At 38.8% G+C, this 19,599-nt stretch overlaps 1 long non-coding RNA gene across 4 annotated transcripts in view; it reads left to right on the top strand.

Annotated features, from left to right (window-relative positions):
* LOC129051522 (uncharacterized) overlaps window positions 1-13,117 on the top strand; it is a 121,309-nt gene extending 108,192 nt beyond the window's left edge. Inside the window, exons 5-9 of one of the 4 annotated variants that reach the window (XR_008515879.2) lie at window positions 92-172; window positions 4,969-5,140; window positions 6,130-6,171; window positions 9,377-9,405; window positions 12,797-13,110. This is a non-coding gene — a long non-coding RNA (uncharacterized LOC129051522). Of the gene's footprint in view, window positions 1-91; window positions 173-4,968; window positions 5,141-6,129; window positions 6,172-9,376; window positions 9,406-12,796 lie in introns of all 4 variants that reach the window. The other 3 variants (XR_008515878.2, XR_008515876.2, XR_008515877.2) reach the window with 3 other exon arrangements.
* Window positions 13,118-19,599: the final 6,482 nt, after the last annotated feature.

Raw genomic sequence — 19,599 nt, 5'->3', positions numbered from 1 at the left:
TTTTTACCAGCATTATCTAAATGCTGTAACTGATATCAGATTGCAAGACGGGAGGCCTGGCAATAGAACCTTGCAACTCATCTCTCTTTAGATGGCATATGGGGAAGACTGATGACAGCTGGATCCTGGAAACCATTGCACAGTGATATAAACAGCTGAAAGGCTGAGTAAGGTACTTTCTATTAATATATAGTAAAGAATTTTGGACTATACACTCCAGGCTTAGGCTTCTGGGAGGTGGTGAATAGGCCAATTGCATGCATAGATAATCAGATTAAGGATCAACTCATTTGGAGCAAAAGCCTCAAGGCAGAGATAGAGCCTCAGAATGAGACCCACCGAGAATGGCCAGGAGGTGGGCAAACTGCCTGCAGATGCAGCAAGGCGAGGACGATGGACTTGGCCATGGTGGCGGTGACAGTTTCACTTAGGAATAGGAAGGTCATTCTATGTATAGCAACTCTATGTTCCCAAATGAATTCTTCTGCAGGTCTCAGTTTACAAGTGAATTCAAGAGTGTTAATTCTACATCCTGACTCTCGGAACTCTTAAGAACTGAACTGTAGATAAGTTACTTAACCTTTTTGTGCCTCACTTGTCCCATCTGTAAAATGGGGTAATAATTGCATCAAAGCATGCAAAACAGGGTTGTTTAGAACACTGAATGAGATAACAAAGTAAGGGGCTTAGAAGTGTGCCTGGCACAAATGAACCACTCAACAAAGGCCAGTTATTATTATTTTCAGAATTTGATGAATTGGAAGAAATACTTCCAAACTGAAAGGTTAAAATCAGCAACGTTCTTTATGTAAGAGGACTTAGAGAAAGAAGGTTTAGATATTTCTCCTCTAGTACACAGATATTTTAAAATTATTATCCCTACATTCCACAAACATTTACTGATAAATGTCAATGTGCAAGTTGTTGCTGGGTGTTAATGGCTGTAGAGTTGAATCAGCCTTCTACCCAGTAGAAAGAAAAGTCTCGTGTTTATTTATCTGGCTTTTGTTCTCTCTTTTTCTTTCATCTACCTCTTAAATATAAAATTTCTTCATTTTCCTTTTTGATGGGGCAGCAGAAAATACCAGAGTTGGGCAAATAGCATCATGTTGCTATTCACAGCTGGTTAGTCGAGAACTGAATATCACACTTGCCTGGGGTTATTTGGAACCTATTATGGAATAGTTTATCTTGCCATAGTAGACACTTTTTCTAAACCTTTACCACCCTTCAGCCCCATACCTTAGTCCAAAAGCACTTTAGTAGCACACAGTAGGTTCATGGGAGATACTCAGCAAATCTTTGTTGAATGAATAGGAGGCCTTGCTAATGGCTCCTGTGTGACCACATGATATTTTTTGTCATCTAAATCATAGGAAGGGCTTTTATTCCCATTCATTCCTAGAGAAAAGTCACTCTTTTGATGAAAGGGAGTCAAAGTTGGTAACAGTAACATTACCAAGGGGCTTTCTGAGGTGAGCACTTAGAAAAAACAAATTGTTTCCCGACATGAAACATGGAGCTGGTTCTGACAACCAGAACTTTGGAGATTGACATCACATTATCGAAAATCCAAAATGTTGAAAGTATTCTCTCTTGGTTAACCTGAGAGGAAATAGGCACTCTCATACATTGCTTGTGGGAGGGAAAAATGGTATAAACCTAATGGAAGGAACTAGGCAATAGCCAGGTAAATTACATACACACTTATCCATTGACTAGTAAGCCTAGAAAGGGGTTGCTAAGTGTGTATATAATTATCCATTGACTAGCAATCCCCTTTCTAGGAACCCATGTCAAAGATAAACTGGCAAAAATACGAAAGCATATATATGCATGCCTGTTAATTGTGGCACTATCTGTAATTTCAAAAGACAAAAAAACCCCTACTGTCTATCCACATGGATTTAAATGAATAAACTATGGCACAATGACACAGTGACACATAGCACTCCAGGAGTACTATGCAGCTGTAAAAAGAAATGTGGAATAGCTATACAGACTGCTCAGGAGTGCTCTCCTGGGTAAATGGAAATAGCAAAGTGCAGAACAGTATGTGATAAGCTATCTCATATCTAAGAAAGATGTGGGATAGGAATATATAAATATATTTGCTTATACTTAAGTCATGGAAGGATAAACTAAAAATTATTAAAAATGGTTACCCCTAGAAGAAGAAAAGGACGGAGAATACAGGACCAGTGCTTGGTAGGATTGACTTTTGAACTACGTATATTCTTTACATAATTATTAAATAAGATTAAACTGAATGAGCAAGCCCTATAAATCAAAAGCAAAATGAAACAAATTAATTTTTAAAAAATGCATTCCTTAGCATGCAGCTGAGCTTAGGCCAGGATGATCCTAAAAACCTTATTTTGTTCAGACCCCGAAACTGAGGCAGCAAGAGCTGGACTCTGGCTGATGAGAGAAAGCATCCTGGGATGCTGATTTGCCTGCCTGTCTTAGCTGATTGACCAAACACTTTTCATCACCCCTCCTTTCTTTATTTGGAAGATAAGCATCTCACAGGCATGAAAAATGAGTCTCTAACAAAGCCAACGATAATGCAGTTTAAAAAAGGCATGATGTAATTGTGTCATCTGGTCAGATTTACTAATGAATGAAGAAAAAGTGGAGAATAGCAGCTTAGGATTCCTGAAACTGATCCCTGTGTTCCACGGAAGACGGATTTGGACCCACAGGACTGAAGCTCTGTTGATGAAGAAATTGTTGGTGCATCTGAGCTGTCCTTCCTTGGACATTGTCCTTGGAGCTGTGTTCCTCATATGAACTTGCCGTGCTGAAAAATGGCATCTGGCTCCGCAGCAGAGCTCGCCAAAGGAGTTAGTCCCAACTTTCAGGACAGCTTTCCTCCAAGTCATTCTGGACGAAGATTCCAAAGCATTGCTTCTAGCACTTAAAAAAAGTTTCTTTAGCCATGGGTAGAGAGTGGATGGAGCTGCGAAGCTGCCAAAACGGTATTCAAGTTTCCCTCTTGGAACAGCTAGAGGAGCCAGCTTCTTAGGAGGCAGCCTGCTGCTGCGGGAGGATACAGGGGCCCCAGCAGCATTGAAAAGTCTCTGCCTACCCTGAAGTTGGAGGCCGTCCCGGGGAATCTATGCAGCGTAAGCTCGGGTGGGCCAAATGGCCACTCGGAACTGCCAAAGGCTGCCTGGATCGCTGGTTCACATAAGCTCGGGCTCAGCAGGCTAAGCTGCTGGCATTTGTTCAGTGGGGGAAAAATAAAATAAACTTTGTGTGGCAAGTGATAACCCTGACATTTCAATATATTTACCACAATGTTGTTTCCTAGAGTCACAGAGTAAAACAAATTAGAATTATAAATACCATCCAATTTTCCTAACAGCTCTTGTGAGTTATTAGAGAAAATCAAATCACCTTAGTCAATCACAGGCAGCTTAAATGCCACTATGTTGCTCTCCCTGAAGAGCTAAAAGCACCTATCATTCCTATGCAGTCGTACAACTCCTTTGGTATGGTAGAGACTAAACACTTTTGTATAAATATAAAAATACACAGATCAAGTGTACAAAATGCTGTACTGAAACATGGTTACGATTCTGAGCTTGGACCTAAAATCTGATGCAATGCTTAAGTTTTCTTGAGAGTTCTAGGAATGAAAAAAAACACATAATTATCCTTTTTTTGCATGGAAAGTCTTTGCACTAATGTCAGTCTGCATGTGTATAGGAATTTAAAATTGATGTGAACTCATGATTGTACATTAGACATTGCATTGGGGGCCTATGAGTGTTTTATGAGGAAATGCTTTCTTGGTGAGAAGCCCGATGCTCAGAAGGCTGCTGGAAGGAAATACTTCATTTCAGTCAGCCTCCACCTAAGTGGGAAACAGAGAGGCCCACACTCCCCTCATGGCCATAGGTTGTGGTAATTGCTGATACTTGGATGAGCTGTCAATGTGATAACTGTTTGTCACGTCCCACTTAATTGGAGCCCCATAGAACAATAATGAAGTACCCTCTCCATGCAGATAACTTTGTGATTGATGACCTAGCTGACGAAATCATTTACAAATACAGGCCAAAATTCAGCCTGGTGATGGATCTCATCTGATATTCTCTTGGTCTTTAGAGTGTGGCTCTTTGATTGACACTCATGGTATTGAAATAACCCAAGAGAAAAATCTTGCCTCTAGACAAAACAAAGCCCCCTAAATTGACTCACTCTTATTGAAATGGTGAAATTTTGTTAGCTTCTTTTCAAGCTGACTGAAGGTTTAGTGCATATATATATTTAATGCTGTGTGAGTGAAAATATTACATTGGAAGTAATATCAGTTGATTGACGTAAAAAATTGAGTTTCATTTGTGCAGGGTCATTTCTCAGTTAGATGTGCAGAAGCAAGAGGGTGCTGGTGGCCCTGGTAGTCTCAGCATAGTGACGGCTCCTTTGGGAGGAGGTGTTGTAAAGTGCACAGAGGATGTGTTGGTTTCATGATCAATTTCCACTCCCACAAGCTTTCCCAATTCCTTTCAACAATGAATTGAGTAACATAACAATACATTTTTTTTTTTTTGCTGTTGAAGATACTCACTGTTAGAAATAATTGGGTTAATTTAAAAGTTATAAATGAAAGAAGAATATTTCAGGAAAATGTGACCTAATAACCTGTGGCAGTCATTTGTAGAGAAAGGTGCTATTAGTGCTAAGAAGGGTGATTGAGTGCTATTTTAAAAAAATAATCAAATGGGCTAGTATTCATCAGGGGCTGCTCTCAATAGCGTATTCTCAATAAAGGCAGAGGAATCACTCAAACAAGAGGGTTCAGTAAACAATGAAAAGAAGAACATCAAATTATGTGATTAACATTGTCTGTTGCAATGTAAAGTGTAATGCATTTATATAATGTAGACAGGTTCTTGTATTTGTATTTTCCCTTTAGAACCATATTAAATTGAATTAATGTTTATCTGTTACATTCAGAACCTAGAAGTGTGTTCCTAAGGATCTTCAGGAAAGAACATAGAGCAACCAACAATGATGTACAGTGACCTGTGAGGTCTCATTCAATGGCAAAGCGAGTTTAGGAAAATCCATCCCTTCATTTACTCTGTCATCCACTAATTCTCACAATTACATATTGAGGGACTACCAGGTAACAAACATTTGGTCTAAAGTTAGGTTTATATCAAATCTGTTATAAAAATGCATGTTCTTATAGGTATTACATATATAAATGCATGTTTACATGCATTCATTGGAGTATTGTTGAGCATCTGTTATGTGTAAGGTACAGTGCTAGATATGACTGGAAGGTAGGAATGAATTGGAAACAATACTCTGCCTCTTTAACAGAGTAGTGAGGTGCACATGTCAGTTCTGAGATGTGTAGATCTTGCTTTAGAGAAGCTGCCTTGAGGTAGACAGCGTTCGAACTGGTTCCTGAAGGCTAGACTGGATTTCCCTAGGTGGAGATGGGGAAAGAGAAAGTAGAGGGAACATTTTAAGGAAATGTTCAGGGGTAGAAAACGGCAGGGAATGTTTAAGGATGACCATTTGGTGGGGACACTGTGGGTGCCTAATGATCGCCATGAGCTGAGCAGAACAGCTGCAGGAGATGAGGGACCAGATCGTAGCAGGCTTCCTTTCAATCCTGGAGTGGAGAGTTTGAGCTCTGCATTCACACAATGGTGCAGCATTTGTGTTTCCTGAGGAAAGAGTAAGAAAATCAGAGCTGGGCTATAACAACCTTTATCAGATGGTGGAATGGGGACTGTCTTTAAGGGGCGCAGCCTTAGGCAGGGAGACCAACTGTGCAGGCAGTTGGTAGGGACCCAGGTGAGAGGACGTGATAACTATTGAACGTGGAGGGTAAGGAAGGAGAGGCCAAGATGGCGTCACACTCCGTGCCTGAGTGGGGAGAGGGACAGACAGAGATGGGGAATGTTTGGGACTAAAGATGGTAAGTTCCACTTTATATTGTATGAACAAAATACACATCAATTTCTCCTGAAAGCAGAAATGGCTTTACTTGCTAGAATTAAATGGTCAATAGTTTCCTAAAGTTGACGTTGCTCAGGGAGCGATTTACCATGGCAGGGAAAAGCAGTCTTAGGAGTGCTAACACGTCTTTCTCATCATTAGATTTCAGGAATCACAGACAAGACTGTGCCTAAGTGGAGACAGGTAAATAAAGCTTCCTCTCCCCAGCCCCCCTGAGCTCTGCACTAATAGAGATCCAGCTGCTGGGAGCAATGAGAGCAGAGGTGATGTTCGTGGGATCAATGCAACCCTGGATTCTCTTGCCACCAGCCCCGTCTCCTGGGGAGCCATTGAGTTAGTGGAATCAGCAGTGGAAGAGAGGGTGAAATGGTATTGGCATGCCTTCATTCCCTCAGACATTAGCCAGCGGCGGCTTTCTTTTGTCCATTTTCTGCTACCTTCGTTGTCTGGCACGTCCTTTTTGTTTTACCTTCTCGTATTTGTTTTCCTTCCCCCAGTTTCCAGATAATTCTAACCTGATTTGTTCCCCCATCCTCTCTTGTTTAGTCCTTCCTTTCGCTATATTCCTGCCTCCTGCCTTGTTTTTATTTTTTGTGTTTTTTTATTATGAAATACTGCAAACATACAGAAAAAAAATCATTGAGAATAAGTAATGTAACAAACACCTACTTACATACAATGGAACTTTAACAAATGTTAACATTTTGCCTTATTTGCTTTGGATCTTTTTTTTTTTTTTTAAATTATACTTTAAGTTTTAGGGTACATGTGCACAACATGCAGGTCTGCTACATATGTATACATGTGCCATGTTGGTGTGCTGCACCCATTAACTCGTCATTTAACATTAGGTATATCTCCTAATGCTATCCCTCCCCCCTCCCCCCACCCCACAACAGTCCCCGCTGTGCGATGTTCCCCTTCCTGTGTCCGTGTGTTGTCATTGTTCAATTCCCACCTAGGAGTGAGAACATGTGGTGTTTGGTTTTTTGTCCTTGCAATAGTTTGCTGAGAATGATGGTTTCCAGCTTCATCCATGTCCCTACAAAGGACATGAACTCATCCTTTTTTATGGCTGCATAGTATTCCATGGTGTATATGTGCCACATTTTCTTAATCCAGTCTATCGTTGTTGGACATTTGGGTTGGTTCCAGGTCTTTGCTATTGCAAATAGTGCCGCAATAAACATATGTGTGCATGTGTCTTTATAGCAGCATGTTTTATAATCCTTTGGGTACATACCCAGTAATGGGATTGCTGGGTCAAATGGTATTTCTAGTTCTAGATCCCTGAGGAATGGCCACACTGACTTCCACAATGGTTGAACTAGTTTACAGTCCCACCAATAGTGTAAAAGTGTTTCTATTTCTCTACATCCTCTCCGGCACCTGTTGTTTCCTGATTTTTTAATGATCGCCATTCTAACTGGTGTGAGATGGTATCTCATTGTGGTTTGGATTTGCATTTCTCCGATGGCAAGTGATGATGAGCATTTTTTCATGTGTCTTTTGGCTGCATAAATGTCTTCTTTTGAGAAGTGTCTGTTCATATCCTTTGCCCACTTTTTGATGGGGTTGTTTGTTTTTTTCTTGTAAATTTGTTTGAGTTCTTTGTAGATTCTGGATATTAGTCCTTTGTCAGATGAGTAGGTTGCAAAAATTTTCTCCCATTCTGTAGGTTGCCTGTTCACTCTGATGGTAGTTTATTTTGCTGTGCAGAAGCTTTTTAGTTTAATTAGTAGATCTTTTTTTAAGGGAATAAAAATACTATATCTATCTATCTATCTATCTATCTATCTATCTCTCTATCTATGTATCATCTATCCATTCATCCATCAACATAGTTAAAGCCTGCTGTGTATTACATCTCCTTGATAACATAACAATCTCTTCTTCTCCAGATATTAGCACTATCTTGAGTGCCAACATTGTTATTCTTATGCATGTTTTTATACTAATAAAATCACTGCTTATACACCATATACAAACATTAAATTGTGTTGCTTTGTATGTTTTCAGTCTTATATTGATAATATATTGTATATATTCTATAACTGGCCCTTTTTTTTGCTTAACCTAATGTTTTTGAGATTTATCCATGTTGATAATTGCAGCTCTAATTAATTTATTTTGATTGTTGTATAAAGTCCTTTGTATGATTGTACTACAATTTATTTAGCCAATTTGTTCTTAATGAACATTTAAGTTGTTTCTGATTTTTTTCCCCTGCTACAACAAAAATTGCTGCAACAATCATTCTTGAGCATGTCACATGTGCCAGAGAATTTATCTGAATTATATACCAAGAATTGGACTTTTTAGGCTGTTAGCCATGCTATCCTTACTTATTATTGCCATATTGTGCTCCAAAGTTGTGGAACCAGTTTATAGGTTCACCAACCGTATACGAGAGCTCAGCCTTTCTCAATATTCTTCTCAACACGAGGTATTATGAGGCTTTTAGATTTGCCAATATGTTGGGAATAAATTGGCATCTCATTGTTGGTTCACTTTGCATTTCTTTGATTACTAATGAGATTGAGTCTTTCTTTAAAAGCTTATTGTCTATTCTGGTTTTGTGAATTGCTTAGGTATATATTTTGTCCATTTGTTGCATTAATTTGTCCTTTTTTTCTGATTTTATAAGTTTTTCACATATTCTTTTGTTTTATATAGACTGTATATGCAAATAACTTCTCCCAGAAGTTATTTTTCTGGGATAGATTTTTCATTTTGCTTATGCTATCTTTTGATGTAGAAAAGCTTTTAATTTTAATGAACCAAATGTATCAATTTTTTTTCCTATATGGTTTTACTTTGCTTTGTTTTGTTTTTCTACCTTTCCTTCTACTGCCTTTGTTCTCTTTGGGTATGTGGTATAAACTTAATTGTCTTGTCTTCCCATTTTCTCTTTTATAAAATAGTTTTTAAAATGGGGATTATGGGTTTCTTAAAGGTTTGTTAAGCCTCAGCTGTAAAACCGTGCCACTTGTTTTGAGGGGAAAAATTGGGAGTGAAGGAGATTTGGCTGCTACTTTTTTCAATGTGTAGTTTATTAATTTAGTGAAGTTTTCTATTACTTCAATGTTGATAAATTTATTTTTATACAAAATTATCCATTAATTGGCACAAAGTTATGTAAAGTACTTCTAATAATTTTGTCCTCTTCTGTATGTAGTGTTGTCCTTTTTATTTGTTAATATTACTTAACATCTTGTTATTCCAAAGATAACTTTTATTTTGTAGATGCTTCCTATTCTTTGTTTCTATTTCATAAGTGTCTTTTGTCGTATTTTGCTTCCTGCCTCATGCATTTATAATGTACTCTTTTGTTATTCTAATTTCTTGATTTGAATGCTTAATTATTTTTTAAACAATTGTTTTGTAGCAAATTCATTGAAGGCCATACATTGAACTGTAAGTAATACTTTAGATACACAGCACAAGTTTTGAAATGTAATACAGTAATTTCTGTTCTAATTTTCTTTTAACCCATGCATATTTAGAGGCCCAATTTTTGGTTTCCAAATATGTATTTCTTAACTTCCTGTATTTTTATTGTTGACTTTGATTTTAATTTTGTCATGTTCACAAAATATAGCCTAGATTCATGAAATGTAGACCGTATTCATTGGTCCATATTTGATATAGATTCATTGAAGTTTGCTAGAAATGATGGATAGAATCTATGATATAGAGTCATTGAAATGTGTTAGAGCTTCCTTTCTGATTTAGTGTATCATTAGTTTTCATCAATGTGTACATATAAAGGATATATATTCTCTATTTGGGGGATATAGAGTTTCATGTATATTTTGGAGCAGATATTAATTTGTTGTTTAAATGTGCCACATTCTTACTATTTAAAAAAATCTGCTTTATCTGTCACACTTGATATAAAGAAAGATATAACTTGAAGATTGTGGGTTTCTCTTGAATTCTCTCAGATTTTGCTTAAATATTTCAAGGTCTTGCTGATTCCGTGGGGTGTAAGAGAGAATGACTTCATGCCTCCTTGCTATTAGATACATACAATTTCATGATTAACTCACTGACCTAAGTATTCGTTCCACCAGCAAATGTTGACTGAGTACCAATGGTGTGTCCAGCACTGTTCCAGGCATAGTGGACAAGACCAAGAAACTTGCTACTTTCAGGTAGCTCTTATCCTAGTGGGAGAGACAAATTTTCTAATAAGCAAATTTCACCTAATATCAGATGTCACAACCAGTGCTGTGCGGAAGGATAAAGCAGGGCGAGGGGAGAGATGGTTGGCTTGGATGGGGAGCTGCACTACAGGACTGGCCAGAGAAGGTACTCTCAGGAGGCCACTCAGGTGATGGACTGGACAAAGCAACAAGATGAGTCATGTGGGTGTATGGGGAAGATCATTCCAAGTGGAGACAATGGAAGGGAAGGCCCAGAGGAGGGGGGATGTTATGTTGAGAGAGCACCATGAGTGTGTTTGAAGAATGGCAAGATATGGATGACAGGGGATGACTCTCATTTTGAATGGATCCATTTGTCGGCTGTGTGGAGAACGAACCGTAGTGAAACAAGATGGGAGATAGGGACCAGTGAGGAGGCGAATGGAGTCATCCAGGCAGGAGAGGGGGCAGTGGCTTGTACTATGGAGGTGATAGTCAGAAGTGGGGGGGATTCAGAATATATTTTGGATACTTGGCCCCCTGGATTTGCTGATGAACTGGATGTCAGAGAGTATAGCAACAAAGGGATCAAGAGTGGCTCCTAAGATTTTTGCCTGAGCTATTGAGTGAATGGGATTGCCATTTAGTGAGATGGGAAAGACCTGAGTGAATTAGATACGGGGATGAAAATGAAGAAGTCCCTTTGCAGTACAGCCTTGTGATGTCTGTGCATGATTTTGTGCCCGTGTGTTTGCTTGGTCCCCTGTCTGCTCCCTGCCCCGCCTTTGCTCTGCCCTGCATCACAGGGGACTGTTATTCCCACATCCCCCCACACCACCACTGCAGCTGTTCTCAGGAAACAGCCGCAGCCTCTGCTCTGCCTTGAGCATTTGGGTGGAGAGAGAAGGTGTCAGAAGCTTGTGCCCGGCACCTCCAGCTAGGATTTAAGACTGGGAAAGGCAGAGCAGCCAGTGAGAGGGAGAAGGTGAGGAGAGTACTGTGTTGAGAAGGAAAGTGAGGAAAGGCTTTCTAGAAGGAGAGTATCATCCACTCCGCCCAATGCTGCAAAAGGCTGTGTTAGATGAAGACTGGAAACTCACTATTAGTTTTTGGTAATGTGAAGTAGTGATTTTTTTTTGGAGGGGTGGGAACTAATTGGCTGGAGAGGGTTCAAGAGGAAATGGCCTTATGTCTTAGTGGACTGGTCCTTTTGCATGGTTGATATCTCATTGTAATGCTATTAATTCTTTTTGATTGTAATTCTGTTTTGTCTGATATTCATATTGCCACTGGCATGTTTTTGGATGAGTGTATTAGTTTGCTAGGAATGTCAGAACAAAGTACCAGAGAATGGGTGACTTAGACAACAGAAATTTATTTTCTCACAGTCCTGGAGGCTGGAAGTCTGAGTCATAGGGGTTGGTTTCTCCCGAGGCCTCTCCTTGGCTTTCAGATGTCTGTTGTCTCCCTGTGTCTTCATATGGTCTTCCCTTTGTGTGTCTCTGTGTCCTAATTTTCTCTTTTTATAAGGACACCAGTCATATTGGATTAGGGCCCACCGAATGACCTCATTTTTCACTGAATTACCTCTTTACAGACCCCATCACCAAATAGGTCACGCTCTGAAGTTCCGGGGGTGGTACTACAACATATGAACTTTGGGGAGAGTACAGTTCAGTCGAAAACAATTTCTCTAGTGTCCTTTGTCTGTATCTTTTTGTGTGACTTTGTGTTAGGTATGTTTTTTACAGTACAGCGAATAGGTGAATTTAAAAAATTCAATGTGATTAGATTCAGTTTGATCCAGTTTGATTGGTCTTTTAATATGTGACTTTTCTCCTTTCATTTTATTATAATTTTTACATTTGGACCAATTTCTGCCATATTCTTTTCTGATTTCTGTTTATCATCATTTTCTCCCCCTCTTCTCTCTTTGTTCTAATTTCACATGAATTGGGTGAGTTGTCAGTATTCCCCTTTCCCCACTCTATGGTTTGAAAACTAGATTGCTTTTCCATTTTGCTGTTGAGTATCTTAAATTTTAAACACATATACTTATGTATAGATTTTTAATTAATTAATTATTTTTTTGAGATGGAGTCTCACTCGTCGCCCAGGCTGGAGTGCAGTGGTACGATCTCAGCTCACTGCAACCTTTGCCTCCCGGGTTCAAGAGAGTCTCCTGCCTCAGGCTCCTGAGTAGCTGGGATTACAGGCGCACACCACTACGCCCGGCTAATTTTTGCATTTTTAGTAGAGATGAGGTTTTGCCATGTTGGCCAGGCCGGTCTCAAACTCCTGACCTCCAGTAATCTGCCCACCTCAGCCTCCCAAAGTGCTGGGATTACAGGCGTGAGCCACCGTGCCCGGCCTTTATCTGTACATTTTTAAACAAAGCTTAAGATTATTTAGTATTTCTTTCAGAGTATTTTTACATTCTCCTTTGAACATATTCTGTACTATCATTGCCTAGAGATTTGGAAGTTCATTAAAAATTAGTATTTTTCTAATTGATTTTTAATTAATTTCCCAGCATATTTTATCAATTTCTATAATCTCTCCAAATTTGCATAATTGTCCTTCCTAGTCATAATACTGCGGTAACAACTTTAAAAGCAGGGGCTGAAACAATACAGTTTTATTTCTTGTTTACATTCCAGGTTGGCTAGGATTCAGCTCCTGCATTCCGAAGGCCACCTGAAGGAGCAGCCGGCATCAGCAGAGGCAGAGGGGAGAGGGTATGCTGGCTCTTAAAGCTTCCATGCAAGAGAATTATCCATCATGCTTGCTCACATTTCCTTGGCCAAAGCAAGTCATATGGCCAAGCATGACTTCAAGAGGGATAGGAAAATAGAATTATCCTATGGCTGGGGCGTTGGATATGGTGGAGCTGTGCATCATCCACATTCATCTTCAGGCCAGCTTCCCTTTCCCTTCATGCTGAGCATAGTCTTTAATACATCTTTCAATTGGCATCTGTGAGTGGTAAACTCTTATTTTTATACATGTAAAAAAGCCTTTATTTTTCCCTCTTTCTCTTAATTAGATGTTTAGCTGTGTATAAAATCTGAGATTCACTATTTCCTTACCTGAGCACTTGGAAAATGTTATTCTGTTGTCTTTTGACCTATATTTTTGCTAATGAAAGTGTTGTTGCCAGCCTAATTGCTGTTATTTTGTAGGTAATCTGTCATTTTTGGCAGCTTTTAGATTTTTTTCAAACTGGGTGTGCATTTATTCTTCTTTATCCTGCTCAGAACTTGAAGCACACATTTAGTCTAAGGATATATGTCTTTCTTCATCTCTGGGAAATTCTCAACCATCATTTTTTTCAATGATCTTTTGCTGGAACTCCCATTGAATACATGCCGCAACTGCTCAAATTTACTAAATCTCTTCAGTCCAGTCTAGAATTTATTCCCTTAATTTTTTCTTTTTCTCTATATTTTTTAAATTCTAAAACTCCTAATTATTTTTCATAAGTATCTTGTTTGATTATTTGTTATTATGTTTTTCTAGATGCTGTTGCTCATTTATATTTTTGACCATCCTAGCCACATATTTTAAAGTCTTTCTTAGGCTGTTTTATGACATGGATCTTATTTGAAGTGAGTTTATTTAACTAATTGATTTGTTTTTGGCTCTCTTTGTGAACATTCGTTTTCTTTGTGTTTTGGGATTTGGGTTTATGAACACATCTTAAGTAGGGAGATTGTTTTTTCCTTCGCTTTCTCCCTTTGTACCCACTTCTTTCTACCTAGAGATTATACGATTGCTTTCATTCAGGCCCTGGCACTCTAGTTAAGAACAAGGTTTTATCATTGTACAGTGTTTTTGATAGTGTTAGAAACATAGCTCATCTGTTCACAGAACCAGAAGGCAACTTGGTTCCTCCCACTTTGCTAGACTCCTGGCTTTTTAACAACTGAAGCCTCAGTCCTCATTCAGTAGCATTAAAAAAAAAAAAAATCTCCTTTTAGGACAGTAGAGAGACACCCTCCAGTTTCTGGCTTCAAGCGGTGAGCCTAGCTCTAGATGTCCATCTGGCATGGAACACTTTTAGTCCCTATTACCTTTTTGGAGCGAGCTTAATGACCACCAGAATCTGATAGGCTGTGGTTTTAGCATCTCCCCCACTTTCCCATTATTGCTTTGGGTTTCTGTGTCGTTGATCCACAGGGACCTTTGAGTTGCTTTGAGCCTTGATACATCTTTCTGGTTTGTTGTTTTCTTTTTTCTTTTGTCATGTTTTCTTTCTCATCTATTATGTCTAAGTATTTGAAACAGAAGAGATAAACTTTGGTTTTGAATTGACTAAGACATTCTTATGGGAAATACTTGTCTCCATTTACTCCCCTTTATCATAAACATCATTAAAAAATTAAAGCATAGATCATAAAGTAGGATGAAAAAAACTCAAAAATCCACAATAATGCTCTATTTTCCCCGAGATGCTGAGAATAAAAGGTATATTGGTGTCACTGTTATATAGCACCATGGTTGTGAGCAGAGATCTGTCTCTCTCCAGCTGTATGAAGCCAGAGAGTTATTTACTTCTCCGCAGTATGGGGAAAGTCATACCTGTTGCATAGAGCCATTGAGGAGATTATATGGAATCATGTATGCAAAGATCCTTGCACAGTGTCTGCACATGGTAAGTAGTTATAGGTATATATAGTTCAGATTGTATCTTGAATATGATCACTAGAATATACATGTTGATGTTTTCTTTCTAACTGTGGCAGGGAGGGGTATTTGTAAGTACATAAAGTAGTGTTACAGATGCTGAAATGTCCTTCCTCTTCCCCAGACAACTTTTATGAAATCCCATTATTAGAGAGTCTTTTCTTTGGATTAATACATCTCTCTTTAAATCAGAGGTTCCCAAATCTCATATGTTCTCATTGATAAGTGGGAGCTAAGCTGTGAGGACAAAAGGCATAAGAATCATACAGTGGAATTTGGGGACTCAGGGAAAAGGGTAGGAGGGGGTGAGGGATAAAAGACTACACATTAGGTGCAGTGTGTGCTGCTCAGGTGATGAGTGCACCTAAATCTCAGAAATCACCACTAAGGAACTTATCCATGTAACCAAACATCACCTGTTCCCCAAGAACCTATTGAAATAAAAAAATTAGAGGTTTCTGTAGAAAAGTTATATATCAACCTGGGCAGAAGAGGTTTCTGCACACCTTCCTATGTGTCAGTTTGGTCAAATTGCTTTTTTCTGATTGCTGATTAAGGAACAAAAGGAATCAGAGTTTTATTTGAGCAAGTAGAACTTATGACACCTCCCAGGGTGGGCAGATGGATCTACATGGGACATGCTAGTGGGATTTATAGTAACTGATGAATTGTTCAACAATACAGATGAGCAAGAGGCTCAGGGGCAGGGGTAAGAATGTAGGATGTATCACCCAGCTTCAGCTAAACCATGCTATGGTAACCACTCCAAAAATCTTGGTGGCTTACAACAACAAAGGCTGATTTTGCTCAAATATGTGCTCAATCTGGGAATATTTAGGGCTTATGGCCAAAGGAAAGGAGAACACGGTGGAACCATGCAATGGCTCTGAATGCTTCTACTTGGAAGTGGCACACTTCACTTTCATTTGCATTTTAAAGGCCTATGCAAGTCACATGGCTAAACTTGAACTACAATACAAGCCTCTGAAGTTTATAGTGCAAGACAGTTGGTAACTGCATAAATAAAACTAGAAGGCCTATTTTAGAACCAAGAGGTATCAAATCCTTGATTGGCTTCTTTAACATGTTCTTACTATATCAAGCAGGGAGGACCCAGTTTGTCAAAATGCTTTTGGCTAATGTGGCAAAAGCATAAGGAAAGAGGAAACTTAGTAGAGATGAAACATAAGTAACATCAACATCTCGGCTTGTTATGGGCTGAATTGTGTCCTCTCCCAAATTTATATCTTGAAGTTCTAACTCAAGAGTACCTCAGAGTGTAACTGTATTTGGAGATGGGGTCTTTCAAGAGGCTAGTAAGTTAGGATGAGATCATTAGGGTTGCCGTAATTCAATATGACTGATGTTCATGTAAGAAGAGGAGATTACTAAATAGTCACATACAGAGTGAAGCTCACGGGAAGATATGGAGAAGAAGGTGACCATCTGCAGGCCAAAGAGAAGCCTCAGAAGAAACCAACACTGCAGACACCTTGATCTGACACTTCCAGGTTCTAGAACTGTGAAAAAATAAATTTCATTTTTTTGAGCTATCCAGTCTATGGTACCTTGTGGAAGCCCTAGCAAACAAATACAAGGCTTTAATTTCTAACATAAGACATGTCTATGGGCCTCCTCCCCATCTGTAACATGATGAAGAGCACATCCCCCTGTCCTGGCCTATCCTTGATCTAGGGACTGGTGTTAAGCAATTCTCTCAGGCCTTTCAATGGGCAAGGATCATGCTCACTGCCACAAAAACAATCTGCCTTCCCTTTTTCCAGCTGTCCATGCCTTCTTGCTGGCTATTGCATTCAGCTGACAATAGCTCAGGGCAAGCCCATTGAGAATGCCTCCTTTCCCTGCTGGTAGCAGTGTACTGATTAGTCTAGTTCTTTCCTCTGCTTCTTTCCCCTCAAGTTAGATACAGGCACTTGAACTTGACATTAGTTTATGATGATTTTATTATCAAATTCTAAGCAAGTAATGCATTATAGATGTGTTGGATTCTAATCAAGTAATCAAAATATGTTATAACTCTATTGATTCAGTAGCCACATTACACACTTGTTTCCACACTGGCACTTTTTAGGCGATTGTACAAACAGTTACCAATGGATTTACTTGTGTGCATGTGTGTGTGTGTGATACCACATACTGGCTTCTCTTGTGCAATAAAGATGTGAAAGGAAATGAGAAATGCGCTGTTCTCTCTTCATGTAGGAAAATGCCTAACATGCACAGATTATTTCAAGTTGTGCTCAACTGACATCCCCAGTCATATTTACCAGGAATGAAATTTCTTCTCAGAGACACCCTATCTGCAGAGTCTTACAGGGTCGTGGTGCTTAAAGCAAAGATGCCTCTATTTTGAACACTTGGGGTTTGAAAAATCTAATTTGCCCTGAAATCCCTTCTGCATTTTAAAAATTGTGTCTGAATTCTCGATGCAGTCAGAGTGACTGTTTGGTAGACAAAATGTATCCCCAAACCATCAAGGGATTTTCATAAGCAATTGGGATTACTCCAAAATACATTGCAGATTGGTATCAACTATCATATTTGAATTTGTATTCTAGTGCTGAGAGCAATTTGTAGCACATTATAAATCAAGGCTCCTCCCTCACAATTTCAGAATGCTCCTGTATGTGACAAGCACTAAGTACGCTGTTGCTACAGCAGCAACATCCGAAATTGCCCAGAGATATCACACCAAACTGAATGACAGGAGAAAATTTCATAATCACTTTATAAGTACAACCCTTCAGTATAGCCCAATCTCCTTCAACCTGAGAAAAATTGAGATGAGTTTGGATTGAGAATGTTAATTGGAACCTGATATGCTTGGCTTTCTGGCACAGTACTTAAATCTTGTCAGGACTGTCTTTCTATCCAAGAGAGCTACAAAAAGTTAACTTACCTTTTTTTCCCCCCAAAATGAAAGCTTAGATTCCAGGGAGTATAAGCCAGATTCATAGAGAAAATCCTAAAATTGCACACTCTATAGCTATGAATTGGTCCTAATAATGGCTATTATTATTTAGATGTAATAAAAATTCTAGTGATCTGCAGAACAGTAAAATCTCTAGTTTAGCAGGGGATTGAAGTGTTTTTTGGACTGTGCCATATGAAAGCCATCAGAGACAATAGCGTCTTCACAGATATCCACTCTAACATTTGCAAAAAGCATTAACAATATATCATACTTCACTGCTGCTGCAAACCCATAATATTATTCACAAATTATGTATTTAAGATCGGGGAGCTGGAGACATTTTTGTAATGCTAATATTAAGACATCCCCTCCAGAGAGGGTCTATAAAACCTCAGCCTGCATTTTTCATATTCACCTTACTGCTTGACCATGTGATAATTCTGAAATCGTTGCCTGGCTACACTGATCCCTATTTCCTAGAGCGCTATCTGCCAATGTTCAGAAGAGTTTTACTCATAAGTGTTACTTCAAAACATTGGACTATAATTTATAGAATTTATCGAAGGAAGTTTCTAAAGCCATTAAAAATACTTTTAACTACAAGTCATTCAACCTGAGGAAAGAGAAAAAAAGTTACTTTGAGTAATGAACTGATAATAAGATCAGAAAAATTAAGATGGAATATCATGCAAATAACATGGGCATGGGGATTATTACTTAAGATATACTTTTATTCTTATTGTTTTGATTAAAAAATGATAGAAAAACTGCAGAATGGAAAAAAGTAGATTTATAGCAGATGCTTTTATAGAGACCTAAAACTTTTAAGTATCCCAAAGGAAGTAGAATTAATTTATGATGAGATTTGAGTCTTTGATATCTCTATTAAGATTAACAAGAAAGAGGCATATGGTGGGGAAATATCAGTAAGGTAGACATGTCTGGTTAAATAGTGTAAAATGAAAGACTTATTTAAGACACATGAACAACAATAATAACAACTGCAACAGCAATGATGGTAAAATAATAATTAAACGCATAGGTGACGAGAAAAAGGAAGCTAGGAGTGGTCAAGCTCATTCTACAATAAGTTATGATTTTATTCAAAAAGTAGTCAACCACTGGCCGGGTGCAGGGGCTCACACCTGTAATCCCAGCACTTTGAGGGGCCAAAGCAGGCAGATCACTTGAGTTCAGGAGTTCAACACCAGCTTGGGTAACATAGCGAAACCCCGTCTCTACAAAAAATACAACAAAAACCAAAAAACAAAAAACAAAAAAAACCTTAGTTGGGAGTGGTGGCATGTGCCTGTAGTCCCAGCTACTCAGGAGGCTGAAGTGGGAGGATCACTTGAGCCCAGGAGGTGGAGGCTGCAGTGAGCCAAGATTGCTCCACTACACTCCAGCCTGGGTGACAGAGTGAGACCCTGTTTCAAAAAAAAAAAAAAAAAAAAAAAATCAATCACCAAATGCATCCCAATATACCTAGGATTGACAGCTGATTGGATTAACACAGTTCCTCTAATTAGAATCTAGGTTAGTGGACAGTAAAGGATCAGATTAATCCATGAAACTCAAGAAGAAGCAGGAAAGCAGGGACAGAAAGGCTTTTGCAGAGAAAGGGCAGGGATGGGAAGAATTCATAAGATCAGCTTTTTAAAGTCCTGTTGGACAGATGACACAAAAAATTGTAATATTCAGATAATGCCAGAAATTCATTTTAGTTGCAACCTTTTCTCCTCGGTCAACATTCATCTGAGCCTTTGACAAATGGTAGAGTTGATAAAACCTGATTTGCACTTTATCGAATGCAGCTTGAAATGGAGCTACAAATAGGTATCT

Source organism: Pongo abelii, chromosome 17 (assembly GCF_028885655.2).
Source record: "Pongo abelii isolate AG06213 chromosome 17, NHGRI_mPonAbe1-v2.0_pri, whole genome shotgun sequence".
Taxonomy (NCBI): domain Eukaryota; kingdom Metazoa; phylum Chordata; class Mammalia; order Primates; family Hominidae; genus Pongo; species Pongo abelii.
This window is presented reverse-complemented; position numbering and strand designations above follow the sequence as displayed.